The sequence below is a fragment of the Pelodiscus sinensis genome, chromosome 6, assembly GCF_049634645.1.
Source record: "Pelodiscus sinensis isolate JC-2024 chromosome 6, ASM4963464v1, whole genome shotgun sequence".
NCBI classification, from domain to species: domain Eukaryota; kingdom Metazoa; phylum Chordata; order Testudines; family Trionychidae; genus Pelodiscus; species Pelodiscus sinensis.
In genome coordinates this window covers 12,100,204-12,118,901 of record NC_134716.1, presented here as the reverse complement: position 1 = coordinate 12,118,901, position 18,698 = coordinate 12,100,204, and positions in this window count along the sequence as shown.

The following is an 18,698-nucleotide window of genomic DNA, read 5'->3' as shown; positions in this document are numbered from 1 at the left end:
ACAGTGGGCAATGCCAGGTGCCCCAGAGGGAGTGAATCAAACAGGTAATGATCAAGCGATCTCTCTCCTGCCATCCATCTTCACCCTCTGACAAACAGAGGCTGGGGACACCATTCCTCTGGGGAAACCAGAAGGTCATCTCACCTGGTTTTGCTACAGTTCCAACCCACATGTACTGCAACACTTTTGATTAGGTTGCTTCCAGGACAAACTACATCCTGGTTCCTAGTCAGGTGTAAGCCAAGAAAAGGGCTCTCATTTAGCTATCTCCTCCTTGAAGCAGGGCACCACCAATAGAAGACTATGCAGCCCCAGTTAGGTAAGTTATCAGTGAGAAATCAAACAGTAACCCTGCACCAGCTTATCTTTCCCCAGGGATGCTCTGGCAGGCAGCATGTTCTTAAGCCGTTCCTTGCCCTAGCCCAGCCATTTTCACAAAGTGAGAGCTAAAGAGCAGCTCAGCCGCCACGTGAGAAATGTGCCCCACCTCTAGTGACTCCCTCCAAGCCTTACACCTACGGCACCTATAGGAGGTCAGAGCTGGTTGACTCACAGTAGCTCATTAATCTTTTCCTGGCCAACATAAAGTCTGAATACCCCATCATATTGGGTATGGACAGTTTGGAGAAGCTAGACATTGAGGCACTTCCCTCTCTGACCAGTTTACAAATTGCAAATCAGGCACAACTAGAAATGATACATTAGTTAGTAACACATTAATAGAGATGAATTTATCTGAGATCTGAAGTTGGCTCAGGACTAGGTTTCTTTTCAGAAGAAGAAAGAGATAACTGAGATATACACACACAAAAAACGTCATGTTCTGATTTTGTTAATATTGTTTCCCCATCCTTAGCTTAATTTCATCTGATGAATTACAGGATTAACTCATAAACCAATGCCTTTCTGCTAGACAACGAATAGTATTGTTCCTCAGGGCAACCTCTGCATATATAATTTGTTTATCATTAGAGTTGCATGAAAAATCCTCGCCACTAGCAGAAGCAGCAGAAAATCATATGTTCGCATCTTCATGGAAAAAATAGTAATACTTGGCTTCTGTCAGGATTTCCTTCCTTTTTATGCAAAAAAGTGAGAGTTTATGAATATATACAATCTGACCATGATGAGGCTTGCCTTTTGTTTCTGTGAATTCTCCTTTTCTGTATTCCTGCAGCACAAAATCATTATTTTTGTTCCTTCCATGAGGCAGACTGGATTGGTTAAACTTTCCCAGTTACTGCAGACTTGTCTATTCTAGGAAAATGCCTCATATTAGAAAAATAATTTAACAGGCATGTTTTTAAGATGATGCATTATCCCAACTTCACATTATGGGAGGGTTTTTTTTGTTTGTTTTTAAATTCAATCCAGTCTCCTTTGCCTTCTCTGATAAGTGTGTTAACTAGCCCGTTTTCCAACATGGAGACTTTTCCCAGAATAGGCAAGGCTTGAGAGATAGCAGGCAACAGCCCAACATATTTATGCAAAGCATAAGCAGTAATCTTCATAGTGGGAAGGAAGTAGGAAGGGAGGAAATTATGTCTGGTGATAAATAAGTCTTTAGAACCGCTGTCGATTGGATTCATAAATATTAAACTCAGACTAGATCATTGTGATAATCTAGTCTGACCCTTGGCATGACATGGCCAGATAGCCTCACCCAGTAATTTCTGCATTAAGGCAGTATCTTCAATTTGAGCTCAGGAATACTGGCATGTACTTGCTGTCCCCTGCACAGCTCCTCAGGCAGGATACAGTACAGTAGCTGCTCTGCCTCCATTTTCCAAACAGGATTTCCAGCACACTCTGGTAGCTTATAACTCAGCCCTCTGGCCAGGTTCAACGCCTACCTCTGCCCCAGTACACACCTTCCAAGACAGCAGAATCCAGTCACAAGTACAAAATAAAGGGATCTGTATCCCAGATGGGCTTAATGCACTGCCCCTCTGAATTATTCATTTGCTCACTCTCTGGGTATGTCTACACTACCCCGCTAGTTCGAACTAGCAGGGTAATGTATGCATACCGAAAGTGCAAATGAAGCCCGGGATTTGAATTTCCCGGGCTTCATTTGCATAAGCGGGGAGCCGCCATTTTTAAATCCCCGCTGGTTCAAACCCCGTGTAGCGCGGCTACACGGGGCTCGAACTAGGTAGTTCGGACTAGGATTCACAAGGTGTACCGGTAGTTCGGAATAGGAACCCTAGTCCAAACTACCTAGTTCGAGCCCCGTGTAGCCGCGCTACACGGGGTTCGAACCAGCAAGGATTTAAAAATGGCGGCTCCCCGCTTATGCAAATGAAGCCCGGGAAATTCAAATCCCGGGCTTCATTTGCACGTTCGGTATGCATACATTACCCCGCTAGTTCGAACTAGCGGGGTAGTGTAGACATACCCTCTGAGATTAGCTCTCAGACCCAGAATTTCCCCTCAGGCAACGCACCCCGCTCTAGCCCATCTTAACAACTATTGCCAAATCCCTGATAAACACAAATAGTCCTATGTCAGTCCTACCTTCCCTCCAGAGAGCCTTGGATCAGCCATTGTCTTACTCAGTTCCTAGCTCTTTCCCAGGGGTAGGTAATAATTTTTGATAGGGGGGCCAGTCCAAGATTTTGGTAAGTGATCAAGGGCCGCACTTTTCTATGGAGAGGGTGAGGAGTCTGGGACAGAGATTGAGTGCAGAAGGGATCTCTGGGGAGGGGACTGGGGTTCAGGAGGTGTGGGGTCTGAGAGAGAATTTGGGTGAAGAAGGAGCTGTGATTTGGGGTGTAAGGTCAGGGAGGGGACATGGGTAAAGGAGAAGATTCTAGCCTGGGATGGGTATAGGAGGAGGTGCAGGGTCTGAGACAGAGTTGTGACCTGGTGAGAGGAGGAAAGGGAGTGTAGAGGGTTTGGATGGTGACCTGTGGCAGGAGGGGGTGGTGACCTGGGGCAGGGAGTTGTGAGGGAGAGGACAGGCTGTGGTGCCAAAGGCAGGCTGTGGCCAGAAGATGCTTATGAAGGAGGCTCCTAGTCAGGAGCCCTGCAGGACCTCGAGGCAGGGTTCCTGCCTTCCACAGCCTCAGGCTGCTCAAAATGGCTGTCTGTTCCCTGTGGCTTTCTGCTCTGGGTACCAAGGGAAGGGAGAGGCTTCACACACTGCCTCTGCCCCCAGCAAAAACTGTCTGCTCCTACTGGCTGGTTTCCACAAAGCCTCCCCTTTCCCTCAACGCAGAGAGCCACAGGGAGCAGCCAGACACTTAAAGTGGTGTGAGGCTACTCTAAAATGGCTGCTGCTCTGTTCCTGAGGGTCCCTGCATGGCTAGACTCAGTGGCTTGGTGGACTGGATTTGGCCCATGGACCATATCTTGCTTGGCCCTGCTCTAGCCACGCTTTACACTTCATGTGAGACTAGATGGCCTGTTCGTCTTCCCAGACAGTTACAACTTAGGCTGTGTCTAGACTACATCCCTCTTTCGACAGAGGGATGTAAATTAGACACTTCGAAATTGCAAATGAAGTGGGGATTTAAATATCCCACGCTTCATTTGCATAATCGCATAATGGCACTCTTTCGAAAAAGTAAAACTGCAGTCTAGATGCGGTTCTTTCGAAAAGGGAAGGCTTTTTCAAAAGATCCTGTACTCCTCAAAAAATGAGGAGTACAGGATCTTTCGAAAAAGCCTGCCAATATTTAAATCCCCGCTTCATTTGCAATTTCGAAGTGTCTAATTTACATCCCTCTGTCAAAAGCGGGATGTAATCTAGACATAGCTTTAGTGACACTCCTCTTTAATCAGTTGCCAGTGTAACAAGGTCAGGCCAGAGGGCTGCTACAGAGTGGGGAAAAGGCAGCCCCAAAAGGGCAAAAGACCTGCTAATTAGAGGTGAATGGCTGCAGAACAATTAGAAACAGCTGGCAGGGAGCTGGAATGAGGAATTCCAAAAGAACTTCCCGAGTAAGATCTGGGATCTTGTTTGGGAAGTTTTTCTGAATTGATTTTGCTCATGCGCTTAAGTGTTTGAAGAGTCTTTACTGTATAGAAGAAAAAGGTTTGGGGAATTCTCCATTATTTTATATGTGATAACATTTCAAACATAATACTTTTATAGGTTATTTTTGCCATTTGCAACTTTATTCCTTTTGACACATATTTGTTTATTTTATCTGTCACCATGTTCAAGTGGAATTGGACATTTTAATTAAAAGTCCTGGCTTTCTACACCCTTTGTGATATCTGATTTACTGAAGTAGTTTAAAATGCCCTCCTGGAATGTAAAGGAAATTCGCACTCCAGTTCAATGTAAAACAGCTCTTTCATTTCTCAGGAATGAAGGACTCATGGAGTCTTTCTACATGAAAGATCTCACTGGTGCAGAAGGCTTGTAAATGAATACAAAATTGGAGTTCTTTAGTCTGTGCCCCCCACTTTCACTGCAAAAGCACAGAGATTGCCCATTTCAGTATATGAGAAACTCCATCTGCTGTGTTAGGGAATGATATGCAACAAAAAATGGAAATAAAGAGTGGACCTGGGAAAAGCAGTGCAAAAAGCAGACCACTCTATGCACCACCTTCACTCTGAACAGCACTGGTGTGATATATTTATATATAGTAGCCCAGTGTCTGTGAGTCTGTAATGCCAAAATGCTGGCTGTTCCCTCTGGGGGGCACTGTTGCCTGAAACTCTGGCTGTTCCCTCTGGGCAGTCCGTGCTGCATGGAGAGTGCGGGGCCCAAACGGCCGCTTCTGCAACTTGCTCCCACGTGGTGGCCCAGCTGAGTGGTGCAAAAGTCAGCCGAGTGCCACGGTGGGAGGCGAAGGGGGGCCGGGCGGTGATGTGTGGCGTAACAGCGGCTCCAGGCCCCGCCCTCTAGCCGTGAACGTCACCACCCCGCCCCCCTTCACCTCCCACCATGGAGCTCGGCTGACTTCTGTGCTGCTCAGCCAGGCCACTTTGTGGGAGCAAGGGGCGCAAGCGACCGTTTGGGCTCCACGCTCTTCATGCAGCATGGGCCGTTTGGGCTCCGCGGTCCCCAGAGTGAGAGGCAGGAGGGGGAGAAGAAGAGAAAGAGAGAGACAGAGAGAGAGGCAGGAGGTGGAGGAGAGCTGGGGGTGGGGGAGGCAGTAAGAGGAGGAGGAGAGAGAGAGACTCAGGCTGTGTCTAGACTACATGGCTCCGATGACGGAGCCATGTAGATTAGTCAGATAGGCAAAGGCAAATGAAGCCGCGATTTAAATGATTGCGGCGTCATTTAAATTTACATGGCTGCCGCGCTGAGCCGACAAACAGCTGATCAGCTGTTTGTCCGCTCAGCGCGCTAGTCTGGACGCTCCCCTGCCGACATCAAAGCCCTTTGTCGGCAGCCCCGTTATTCCTCGTGGGATGAGGTTTACCGGGGCTGCCGACAAAGGGCTTTGATGTCGGCAGGGGAGCGTCCAGACTAGCGCGCTGAGCGGACAAACAGCCGATCAGCTGTTTGTCGGGTCAGCGCGGCAGCCATGTAAATGTAAATGAAGCCGCGATCATTTAAATCGCGGCTTCATTTGCCTTTGCCAAAAAACCAAATCTACATGGCACCATCGACGGAGCCATGTAGTTTAGACGTACCCATAGAGGAGAGACCTGAAAATCCCATCTTATGATGGGCTATTGGCTAGTCATACATATAGTAGCCCAGTGTCTGTGACTCTGTAATGCTGAAACGCTGGCTGTTCCCTCTGGGAGGCGCTGTTGCCTCCCGCCGTGCTGCTCGGCTGAATTCTGCACTGCTCAGCTGGACCGCCATGTGGGAGGAAGTGGCGCAAGCGGCTGTTTGGGGTCTGTGCTCCCCATGCAGCATGGAGATGCTGCATGGGAAGCACGGGGCCCAAATGGCCGCTTGCGCCACTTGCTCCAGCGTGGTGGTCCGGCTGAGTGGCGCAGAAGTCAGCCAAGCGCCATGGCAGGAGGCAACAGCGCCTCCCAGAGGGAACAGCCAGGGGGCAGGGCCTGGGTGAGCGTGCGTCTCTGACATCAGGAAAGGGGCTGGATTCAAAAGGAGGAAAGCAGAGCAGACACAGAGCATGCAGAGGAGACAGAGAGGAGAATGGAGGAGGCAGTGGAGAGTGAGAGAGTGAGAGAGACGCAGAAGTAGGAGAAGAGAAATACAGAGTGAGAGGCGGGAGGGGGAGAAGAGGAAGAGAGAGAGACGGAGAGAGAGGCAGGAGGCGGACGAGAGCTGAAAGAGAGAGAGGGCGAGGCAGTAAGAGGAGGAGAGAGAGAGGCCATTTGCACCGTTTGCTCCCATGCGACGGCCCAGCTGAGCGATGCAGAAGTCAGCCAAGCGCCACGGCAGGAGGCGAAGGGGGTCGGGGCAGTGATGTACATGCCCAAGATGCGGGGCCTGGATGAGCGTGCATCCCAAACAGAGACAGAGGAGAGCGTAGATTGAGTGAGAGGAAGGAGGAGGAGGAGAGAAAGAGAGAGACGGAGAGAGAGGCAGAAGGTGGAGGAGAGTTGAGAGAGAGAGGGGGAGGCAGGAGGAGGAGGAGAGAGAGAGAAAGAGAGAGTTGGAGACCTGAAAATCCCATCTTATGACTGGCTAATTAGCTAGGTGTTTAATAAAACACTAAGAGCATGTCTACACTATGAAGAAAATCGACCTCCGGATTTCGATCTTCTAGCATTCCATTTAGCAAGTCTAGTGTAGACCCCCAAACCAAATGCTGAGGGCAGCCCCTGCTGGTGTTCTGTACTCCTTATTTGACGACGAGTAAGGGAAGTATGTGCTCCTGTTGGCCTTTGGCAATGTAGATGCTGCAGCGGCTTTGTTTAATGTAAGCCAAATCCAGCTACGCATTTTGGGTACCTTAAACTTACCTGCATGGTTATTGTAGACCAAGCCTAAGAATGAGAGTTCTGACATGATTGAAGTAGAATTTTTTTTCATTGACTTCAGTCGGGTCAAGATTTCATCATAGAAAGCCTGTTATGATACCCTTAGGGTACATCTAGACTACAGGCTTCCATCGACAGAAGTTTTGTCGACAGAATCTGTCAACAAAACTTATGTCGATAAAGAGCGTCCAGACTACATCGCTTTGTCGACAAAGTGATCAGCTTTGTCGACAAAGACGTCCAGACTCGCGGATGCTCTGTTGAAAGAAGGCACCCGGAAGTGTTTCTGGAAGGTTACAGGGGCAGCCAGAAGTCCCTAGAGCTGCTGCATGCTCTCTGCAGAGCCGCGGGCTTAAAGGGACCCCTCCAGACAGCTGTTGCTCTGCTCCTGCTTCTGCCTTGCCCCCCTCCGAGAGGGAAAGCAAAGCTGCTGCAGCGTTTGTTTGCTTTGCTTGCCCTGCTGTGGACACCAGAGCAGTTTCTTTGCAGGTTTGCTTTTTGCCTTCGTGCTTTTTAGCCATGGAGCCTGAGCTGCCCCTAGGCAGGCAATGGCCCCACACTGTGCTACTGGAAGTTCTGTTGTATGCTCTGGAGAGCATCATGACATTTGGGGCAGAGCCGGAATCAGAGCCCAGCTTTGAGCCCCCAGTTCAGGCTGCAGCGCTGCTGCCCTTGCCCCCGAACTTATTCATGGAGAGGCGAGTTTGGAAGCTGGGTACCAGTTCGGACTGGTGGGACCAGCTAGTTATGCAGCACCAGGACGACGACCAGTGGCTCCAAAACTTCCGCATGCGGAAGTCCACCTTCCAGGAGCTCTCTACCTGGTTCGCCCCTGCCCTGCAATGCCAAGACACCTGTTTGAGGACCGCCATCCCTCTGCAGAAGCATGTCGCTATTGCTCTCTGGAAGCTGGCCACCCCCGACAGCTACCACTCCGTGGGAAATCAGTTTGGCGTGGGGAAGTCTACCGTTGGGGCTGTCTTGATGGAGGTAAGTCATTCTCAGGGGACAGTCCATGGAGGCGGGGGCAGGTGCATAAGGGGGACGGTCAGGACCGGGCACAGGGAATGAGGGATGGGGTGGGAGTGGTCGACCAGCAGGGACAATTCACAGACATTTGTCGGGTGGTCAGGCCAGGCACACGATGCCTGTGTATTCTGGAAGTCATCCTTGCACCGCAGGCTTCAGGCTGGGGCATTTTTCCCAGAGAGGAACTTGGTAGTCGTGGTGTGCAGATGCCTATATGCATCGTGGCCGATTCGGCATACCCCGTTATGCCCTGGCTCATGAAGTCATCCATGGGACACCAGGATGCGAGCAGGGAACTCTTTAACTCCCGCCTGAATCGGGCTCGCTTACAGGTGGAGTGCACCTTCGGCCATCTGAAAGGCAGGTTTAGATGCCTGCTCATTTGGCTGGACATTGGGGAACACAACATCCCCGATGTGGTTGCAGCATGCTGTGGGCTGCACAACCTGGTGGAGAGGAAAGGGGAGGCCTTCGTCCCTGCAAGGGGGACACGGGCTGATGTGAAGGGGGGACAATTTGAGCAGCCCCAGACAGCTGCCATCCGGCAAGCCCACCAGCTGGGCTTGAGCATTCAAGAAGCCCTGAGGGAGCAATTCTCCCATGGAGGCCAATGAGTTTCCCCAGGGCCTTCCAACTGTGGGGGATTGCCCATGCCCCCGGTGCCTTCCTCCCCAAAACCCTTCCCGGCCCCACATTCACACACTGAGAACAGAGACAGGGGTTTGTGAAAACATTTGAACTGTTTATTGCACTGTTCCTTTGTTGAAAAACTAACATATACAACTCTTTTGTTGAGAGAAAATAAAATACTCTTTTGTTCAGAGACAATATAAAACTCTTCTGTTCAAACCAAATAAAGTGTTTGTAAACAAATTAAAATTCTTCCCTCAGTGACTCTCCCAGGTGGAAAGGGGGAATGTTAACTTGGAAGGGGGGAGGGGGCTGCCTGGAGGAAGAGCCCCTGGCACTTTGGCTGTGGAGGCCTTCTCGCACCTGGCTGCACATGCTGGCTAGGACAGTAGGGGTCTGGGCAGGAGGTGGGGCTGCACCTGGGTCTGGGGTGGCAGGGGCTGAGGCGGGAGCAGGCTGAGCAGGAAGAGCAGGCCCAGGCTCAGAACTGGGGAAGGCCATGGCCTCCTGGATAGCAGCGCAAATGTCAGTGTGGTGCTGGACAAATTCCTCCAGCAAGCGCCTGCACCACTCAGCCTCTGCCTCCATCCTCCTCCATTGAGTCCTGCATGCGTTGCAGGACCGAGATGTGCTGGTGCACCAGGTCTAAATAGATGCGCCAGTGCTGACGGGTTCCCTGCAGCCGTCTGGGTGGTGGGGCAGGTGTGGCACCCCCCTCCTGCTCAGCTGGTCTGGCTGTGGAGGATAAGAGGGAAAAGTCGTCAGTCATGCATGCTCACCCTTTCCCTGAGAGGGCATGCCCTCCTTCTTGTCAGCAGGCAGTGCCTGTCCTAGTGTCAGAGGATGCTCATGTGGGCCTCAGTAAGGCATGGTATAAGCTAGCCACCATCCTGCGCCCCCTCAAACACGCCACATGGCCAAGCAAGCCCCTCACAGCACTCACCTGCTGTTCCAGCCTCGGGGTCTGAAATCGCCTGGGAGGCCTCCTGCGTCTGGGCATCTGGCTCCTGGGTGCTCCGGGTGCTGTCCCCTTCGTCCTCATCTTCTGCCTCCTCTTCCTCCTCTTGGAGCTCCGGGTCGTCTGGCAGGAGTTGCGGCTGCTACTGCAGAGGGGTCTCCATGGCAGACTCCACAAGTCTCTCAGGAGGCAAGGGTTCCCCTGCCCCCAGGATCCTGTCCACATACTGCTTCACATGTAATTTGGGTTAGCTATACATATCAATACCTTCAATGAATCAAAGCAGTCTTATTCTTATAGATTCTGCAACAACTTCCTGTGTGGGTGCTACAGACCTAGCTTGCCTAGTGGTTTCACATTACCCGGTCAGGACTGCAGACCTAGCTCGCATTGTGGTTTCACGTTACCTAGTGGAGACTACAGAAGAGCTGCACTATGCCTCTGTGGCCTGGGAATGGGATGCTCTTGATCCCTGCACAGTTCTTCTGAAGGAGTCTGGTCACTGGAGTGTTGTGTTTGTTTCATCAAATTTCACTTCTTCAAATGGAAATAGGCGACGCTCTTTTTACACCTGCTCAAATGCCAAAGTGTGGCCAGCTGTTTCTCAGAAAGCACACCGACTGCTTAGCAACAGCTGGAGCCCAGGGCCCTTTAAATCACTGCCAGAGTCTTGGTTGGCACTAACGGCTGGCTGGGGGTGGAGGCGCAGTCTGGTCTGGGAGGTGCTGATGGGCCGGCAGGTGCAAGCGAGCGCAGCCCTGCCCCTTCTGGGATAACAAAGCCAAACCTCCCCCCCCAGACCTTGTCCAGAGGCCCAGCAATTCTGTGAGCCCCCCTGATTGTACAAGAATACAGCGCAGCCCTTCGTAGCCACCAGTAACACAAATCACTTCTTCCCACCACCTGTGGATTTCTTTCCAAAAGATCTGCTCTAGCTCAAACAGATGTTATGTGTTGATGTAACAATTCCTGGGGGAGATTCTATGGCCTGTATTACATAAGAGGTCAGACTTAATCCGTGGTGTCCAACATGGAACCACATGTGGCTATTTGGCTGGTTAAGTGTGACTATTTGGCTTGAACAATGTGGATATTTGGCCAGTTGAGTGTGGCTAGTTCGCTATAGTAGTAGCCACTATTGTGGCTACTGCTTCAGAACTGGTTGGACACCATGGGACTAGATGATCAGAACTGTCCATTATGGCTTTAAAATCAAGAATTAACTTGAAGCTTTAACCTTCCTATTTTCATGGAATATATGTACTTAGCAGCAAGGAGCAGAACCAAAATGCTGGGTCCAAATGCCTTAATTATTGGGGATGTTCTCATCTGAGCTCTGTGACTTTGTCCCTTATTTTGCCGCTAATACCATAAAATTATCCAGCTTGTTGTTCTTGTTATTTTTCAAGTTATAATGTTTGATGCAGTTTATGCACTTTTCTTCTCATCTAAATATCTGTAAAAAGACTTTTCAAGTGCATATAATGTATATAAGATGCTCTTGAAATTCTGACTACCAAATGTTGGAGCTATAATAGAAATTTAAGGCTCATTTTTTCAAAGCTGAGGATATGCAATCATTCATGTTTATATTTGTGTGACTAACTTAAGGACTCGTGATATAGATCTGGGATGATCAAGATTAGTTAAGCAAAGAACTGTTCGTGGAGTTGTTCCAAAGCCCACTGAAGTTAAGGAGTCTGACATCTTATAATCAAGGTCCTTGTGCCTGTGTAAATCTGATTTGCATAAATTAGGCTGCACTACTCTGAATGCTTAGTCCACATAAGAAGATAACCGTCAAGTGCATTACCAACAAATGGTGGCTTTAGTCCAAGAGGTAGAGGCTTATGGTTTCAGCGTTCAAGCTCTTACGTTCCAATCTCAGTGTTGGCCAATGCAGGAAGGCATTCCACACATCTATGCGTGTTCACTCGCCTAACCCAGAAAATCCAGCCCTTAGTGAGGGATTTAAAAGAAAATGTGTATGTGGTGGTTTGGAGATTTTCTTCATAAAGATAGTATGGAATAAGATAACACTTTTATTTGCTCTCAGGAACTAATTCATTCATTCTAGCTTGAAGAGTTGGTTTGGCAAATAGGGTCTTGCACTTATAGGAGAATCTGTCAAAGTCATTTATCACTCTCGAGGTCTGAAGTTATAAATAAAAAAAATCATTTTTCCCCCTACAAGCCCTCTGCGGGGATTGGTAGAGAGTAATTTAAAAAGGCAGTGGGGGTGACAGAAACAAGTTAGGCCTTCCCTAAAAAGGAAGTGTTCATGCTCAGAATTCTATCAAATCATTCTTTATCCTTTTCAGGAGGCGATCAGTTTAGTTAATTAAATAGGCTGCAGGGTAGCAGAAAGTTCCATCTGCCTCACAAGTACTCCTCCTCTTTCAAAAGTGCATTCTCCTGCTTTGAACTTCACATGAATAGTCCAGAGAATGCTGCCAGCACTGGCATGGTGAAATTCATGATAAAGAGAAAGTGTTCTAACCAATAAACAAACAAACAAAGGAAGGAAGGAAGTTGCTGCTGCTGCTCTATTTCAATAAGTTACTTGAAAATGAAAATGAAGTGAAAAGTAGACACAGGGATTAGTTTAAGATTTAACTCTGGAAACAGAAGGACTAATTTGCCAGCTGTCTAGGTGCTTTTATGGCCTTCATCACGGCAGTATCTGAGCACCTCACTAACTAAAGCATTTACCTTCAAAACAATGGCATGAAGAAGAGAAGTCCTATTTTCCCCATTGTACAGATAGGGAACTGAAACACAAAGAAGCTAAATTATTTCCATATTATAGAACATGGACTTCAATCCAGACCAGCTGAGTCCTTTGCCAGCACCTTAACCATTGAACCAAAAGAAAATACCTCACTCACCTTATCTCTTTAATGGGACCCAAACAATGGCAACAGGTAAAACAACAAAGCATATATGCTTGATGGCTAAATCATGGAATGTTTTTTTTCAGGTTAACTATTTGCCTTTCTGCCCCCGTGATCTCAGGGCAAAACAATCATATGACTCACTCTACCATGGGTGTGCTGTGACTTCAATGCAGGTGATTACTTGAATTTGGCTGCCCTGGTGATGATGGTGTCTCTCATGACTATGTGTATGACAGTTTTGGAAATGCCTGTAATAGTTCTACTGTTGGCACTGGTTCAGGTTCTATCGTTTCTTCAGTTGGTGTGTGAAGAAACAGATGTATGAGAAGTCTATTATTTTATAGCAGCCCTGGTATCTGTGAGTGAACATTTCCACAGTTTATGATCATGGATATTTTGTGCAGGGCTAATGACTTTTGTTGGCTTTTACCTGTTATGCTTTCAAGTAGATGGGGTGTCAGGCTGCATAATGGTTTTGCCTTTCCTGCACAAATGAAATTACATCTGGTGTTTGCATATATTTCAATTTTGAGATCTTGTAAGATGCAGTAGCCTTTAGGAGAATTCATCTCTGAAGTATATAGTGCCTAGCATTTTTAAGGTGCTACTTCAGTATTAATGCTGAATAATTACACAGGTGTCCACATATTTTATTTGATGATCACATAAACAATTTTGAAATGGTACATAATAAGAGAAAGCCATCATGAAAGCTGCTGTTATGGGTTCTATAAAAAAGTAAAATAAACATGTAGGAAAAAAGTCCAACATTATGCACTTATATTCCAAAAGAAGTCTGGTTTTGTGGTTGGTATCAACCGGAGGGTCCCAAGCTGGATTCTGGGGCCAGTTTTGTTCAACATCTTTATTAATGACCTGGATGAAGGGATGGATTGCTTCTTCGATAAGTTTACAGATGACACTTACCTAGCTGGAGAGGTAGATATGCCTGAGGGTAGTATAGGGTTTAGAGTGACGTAGACAAATTGGAGGATTGGGCCACAAGAAATCTGATGAGGTTCAACAAGGACAAATACAGAAGAATCCCAAGCACTTGCCGTAGATTGGGGACAGACCTGATAAGCAGCAGTTCTACAGAAAAAGACCTGGAGTACATTGGATGAGAAACTGAATATAAGTCAACAGTGTGCTCTTGTAACCAAAAGAGTAATGGTGTATTGGGGTGCATTAGTAGGAGCTTTGCCAGCAGATCTAAGGACATGATTATTCCCCTTTATTCAGCACTGATGAGGCCACATCTGGAGTATTGCATCCAATTCTGAGGCGTCCATTACAGAAAGGATGTGGAACCAAAATGATTAGGGGGCTGGAGCACATGACCTATGAGAAGAGGCTGAGGGATTTGGGCTTATTTAGTTTGCAGAAGAGAAGAGTGAGGGGGGATTTGATAGCAGCCTTCAACTACCTGAAGAGGTAGTTCCAAAGAGGCTGGAGAGAGGCTGTTCTCAGTGATGACAGTTGACAGAGTGAGGAGAAATGGTTTCAAGTTGCAGGGGAGGGGAATCCAGGTGGATATTAGGAAAAACTATTGACCTAGAAGGGTGGTGGATCACTGGAATGGGTTGCCTAGGGAGGTGGTGGAATCTCCATCTCTAGAGGTTTTTATTCCTGACTTGACAAAGCCCTGGCTCAGATGATTTAGTTGAGATTGGTCCTGCTTTTAGCAGAGGGTTGGACCTTCTGAGGTTTCTTCCATCCCTATGAATCTCTGATTCCATGAAGATGAGCCAGAAACTCCATGAAGTCCAGCATGGATTTTATTATTGCTATTGATTTTACATGAAAGGCACTCAGATGCAATGGAAATGGCCAGCATCCCTAAGAAAAGGACAGACATTTTGAGGGTGACTTACAAGGTATAAACTTTGCTTCCTGCACCTGCTTTTCAGGCCCTTAATGAAAAACTTCTAGAAAAACCCCCACAAGGGATTGCTCAAAAGCCTAACAAATATGCTCTTTGTTTTTACTTAAACTCACTTTGCTACTGTTTCTATTACTGTTGCACTGGTTTTAAAATTCTTTATAGCAGGAAAAGGCTTCTGTTGTCTTTAAACTCACTATCTTTTTTCAAAGAGTTTATTTAATTAAAACATGTTTAACAGCTCATGGAGGCTGATTTTTAAAGAGTCAAAACCATGCAAGCCAGTTTTCCGTTTCAATTACTTATGCTTGCCAAGTCTCCTAATCAGCTCAGCTCCCTGCCTTTAAAAGTACGGTGATATTGTCTGCTACAGCTAGAGAAACATGAATTAAATGTGTGTATTCCATTTGGGAAATCTAGTCACCTGTTCTAGCTGGCTGGGAAATGTAGACAGTGCCTTATTAAAAGGATTTTATTGATAGAACCCTGCAAATCCATGGATATTTACTTTATATTCACATATGCAGTTATATTGTACACCATATTTGCAGATCAGCTGTAGATCCAAATTTTTGCATCTCTACATGATTCTAGCGGTGATATACAGTGCTGGTGCAGGTACCTATAAAAGTGGAGCGCAGTTCTTATGTAAGATATAAGTTCATTATCATGCAGATCAAAATTTTTGTCTTGGCACAGAGTTCACTGATTGATACATGGGTACTTCCAGACTGTTTGCAATTTGCCCTTGTGTCCCACTTATTTCTGCTGAGACTATAGTGCTGCTGCTATATTAGGGTACGTCTACACTTGCTTCTAGCCGACCAAAATTGCTAATGAGTAGGGATTTAAAGATCTTGCTCCTAATTTTTTCGGGTATGTCTACACTACCCCGCTAGTTCGAACTAGCGGGGTAATGTATGCATACCGAACTTGCTAATGAAGCCCGGGATTTGAATTTCCCGGGCTTCATTAGCATAAAGCCGGCGCCGCCATTTTTAAAAGCCGGCTAGTGCGAACCACGTGCCGCGCAGCTACACGCGGCACGGGCTAGATAGTTCGAATTACATAGCCATTCCGAACTATCTGTACTCCTCGGGGTTCGCACCAGCCGGCTTTTAAAAATGGCGGCGCCGGCTTTATGCTAATGAAGCCCGGGAAATTCAAATCCCGGGCTTCATTAGCAAGTTCGGTATGCATACATTACCCCGCTAGTTCAAACTAGCGGGGTAGTGTAGACATACCCTTGAAGAGTAACATTAGTTACTTCCTGGTTCGAATCAGCTGGCGAGCGGAATAGCTCGTGGGCGAGATTATGCTAATGAGCGTGGGATATTTAAATCCCCACTTCATTAGCAATTTCGGTCAGCTACATTTGCATCCCTAGTTCGAACTAGGGAGCAAGTGTAGACGTACCATGACTCACAAAGGAAGTCCTCTTTGTAGGGGCTGATCTTGCTGCCATTGAAATAAATGGCAAGACTCAAATTGAACCAGCTTTGGTTAATTTTGATTTAGGGCCAGCATTCTCTGTTTCCTGCTGATCAAGAAATTAAAAGCTTCAGTCAAACACACCAATAGGGTTATCATATTTGAACTTTCAAAAAAGAGGACACTCGTGAGAGGGAGTGTCTGTATCATTATCATTAATACAGTAGAAACAAAAAACAGGACTATGTAGCAATTTAAAGACTAACAAGATTGATTATTTTTGAAAGTCTTATTTTATGGAAATAAGAACATTCCTACTTGAAAATAGGAATAAGGGATCTTCCGGAAAAGGGCTTATTTTCCGCAAGATCCCGTCTAGACTGGCGCTTTTCTCCGGCAAAACCCTGAGCCGGAAAAAAGCGGCAGCCATGTTCATGCAAATGCCACGGGGGATATTTAAATCCCCCGTGGATTTGCAATTCCGACTGGTCTCATTAGCATCCCTTTTCTGGAAAGGGGTGTCAATGTAGACACAGCCCCCGTGTTTACACCAACTACCCAGGACCTATGGAGAGGTTCTGGGTTTGAAACATTTATTTTTCTAGCAAACGGGATATTAACTCGTTCCACGAGGAGTAATGGTAGTTTGGAATAGGAAGCCTAATCCGAACTACCTACTCCGTGCCGCGTGTAGCCGTGGGCACGGAGTCCGAACTAGCGGGGCTTTAAAAATGGCGGCGCCCGGCAAGATGCAAATGAAGCCTGGGAAATTCAAATCCCGGGCTTCATTTGCAATTTCGGTTGCCTACATTAACCACCCTAGTTCGAACTAGGGTGGTAGTGTACACATACCCTCAGTCTCTCTTCATAGGTCATGCACTCCAGCCCCCTAATAATTATGGTCACTCTCCGCTGTGCACTTTCCAATGCGTCCACATCCTTTCTATAGTGGGTGGCCCAGATCTGCACACAATATTATGCGTGGCCTCACCAGAGCTGAATAAAGGGGAATAATCACTTCTCTGAATCTGCTGGCAATGCTCCTCCTAATGCACCCTAATATGCCATTTGCCTTCTTGGCTACAAGGTCATACTGTTGACTCATATCCAGCTTCGCAACCACTGGAATCCCCAGGTCCTTTTCTGCAGAACTGCTACTTAGCCATTAAATCCCCAGCCTGTAACAATGCTTCAGATGCTTGTGTCCCAAGTGCAGGACTCTACACTTATCCTTGTTGAACCCAATCAGATTTCTTTTGGCCCAATCCTCTAATCTGTCCGGGTCACTCTGGACCCTATCCCTACCCTCCAAGCGTATCTACCTCTCCCCCTTGCTTAGTGTCATCTGCAAACTTGCTGAGGGTGCAATCCGTTCCCTCATCTAAGTCATTAGTAAAGATGTTGAACAAAAGCAGTCCTAGAACAAATCCTTGGGGCACTCCACTAGAAACCAACCGCCAACCTGATGTTGAGCCACTGATCACTATCCGTTGGGCTCAACAGTCTAGCCAGCTTTCTATCCATCTTACAGTACATTTATCAAATCCATATTCCCTTAACTTGCTGGCACGAATATTGTGGGAGACCGTATCAAAACCTTTGCTAAAGTCATGGTATATTACATCCGCTGACTTTCCCATATCCACAGAGCCATTATCTTCATCATAGAAGCTAATCAGATTGGTCAGGCATGACTTGCCCTTTGTGAATCCATGTTGACTATTCCTGATCACTTTCCCCTCTTCCAAGGGCTTCAAAATGGATTCTTTGAGGACCCCTCCATGATTTTTACGGGGACTGAGGTAAGGCTGACTGGTCTGTAGTTCCCTGGATTGTCCTTCTTCCCTTTTTCAAAGATGGGCACTACATTTGCCTTTTTCCAGTCATCCGGGATCTCTCCCAATCTCCAGAAGTTTTCAATGATATTGGCCAAAGGCTCCGCAATGACATTTGCCAAGTTCCTCAGAACTCTCGGATGTATTAAATCCGGACCCATGGATTTGTGTATGTTTTGCTTTTTTAAATAGTTCCTAACTTGTTCTTTCCCCAGCAAGGGCTATCCACCTCCTGCCCATTCTGCGTTGCCTAGTGCATTTGTCTGGAGCTGACCTTCTCCGTGAAGACAGAGGCAGAGAAAGCATTGTACTTCAGCTTTTCTCACATCATCTGTCACGAGGTTTCCTCCCTCATCCAGTAAAGGCCCCACACCCTCTCTGATCACCCTTTTATTGCTAACATACCTATAGAAACCTTTCTTGTTACCCTTCACATCCCTTGCTAGCTGCAATTCCAATTGAGCTTTCGCCTTCCTGATAACTCCTCTGCATTCTCGAGCATTCTCTGCATTCTCCTCCCTAGTCATCTGTCCAAGTTTCCACTTCTTGTAAGCTTCCTTTTGATTTTTAAGCTCACCAGTGATTTCCCTGGTAAGCCAATCTGGTCGCCTGCCATATATGCTTATCTTGCTGCACATCAGGATGGTTTCTTCCCGTGCCTTCAAAAAGCCTTCTTTAAAGTACTGCCAGCTCTCCAGGACTTCTTTCCCCTTCATGTAAGCATCCCAGGGAATCCTTCCCATCAGTTATCTGAGGGAGTCAAATTCCGCTTTTCTGAAATTCAGGATGTGCATTTTCCTAGTCTCCTTTCTTCCTTTTGTCAGGATCCTGAAATCTACCATCTTATGATCACTGCTTCCCAGGTTTTCACCCACCTCTGCTTCCCCTATTAGTTCCTCCCTGTTTGTGAGCAGCAGGTCAAACTCTGCCTCTGGTTGGTTCCTTCAACACTTTTACCAAAAAGTTATCCCCAACATTCTCCAAAAACTTCCTGTACTGGCTGTGTGCTGCTGTATTGGTCTCCCAACAGATGCCAGGGTGATTAATGTCCCCTATGAAAACCAGGGCCTTTGATCTGGAAGCTTCTCTCAGTTGTCTGAAGAAAGCCTTGTTTACCTCATCCACCTGATCTGGTGGTCTATAGCAGACACCAACCACAGCATCACCCC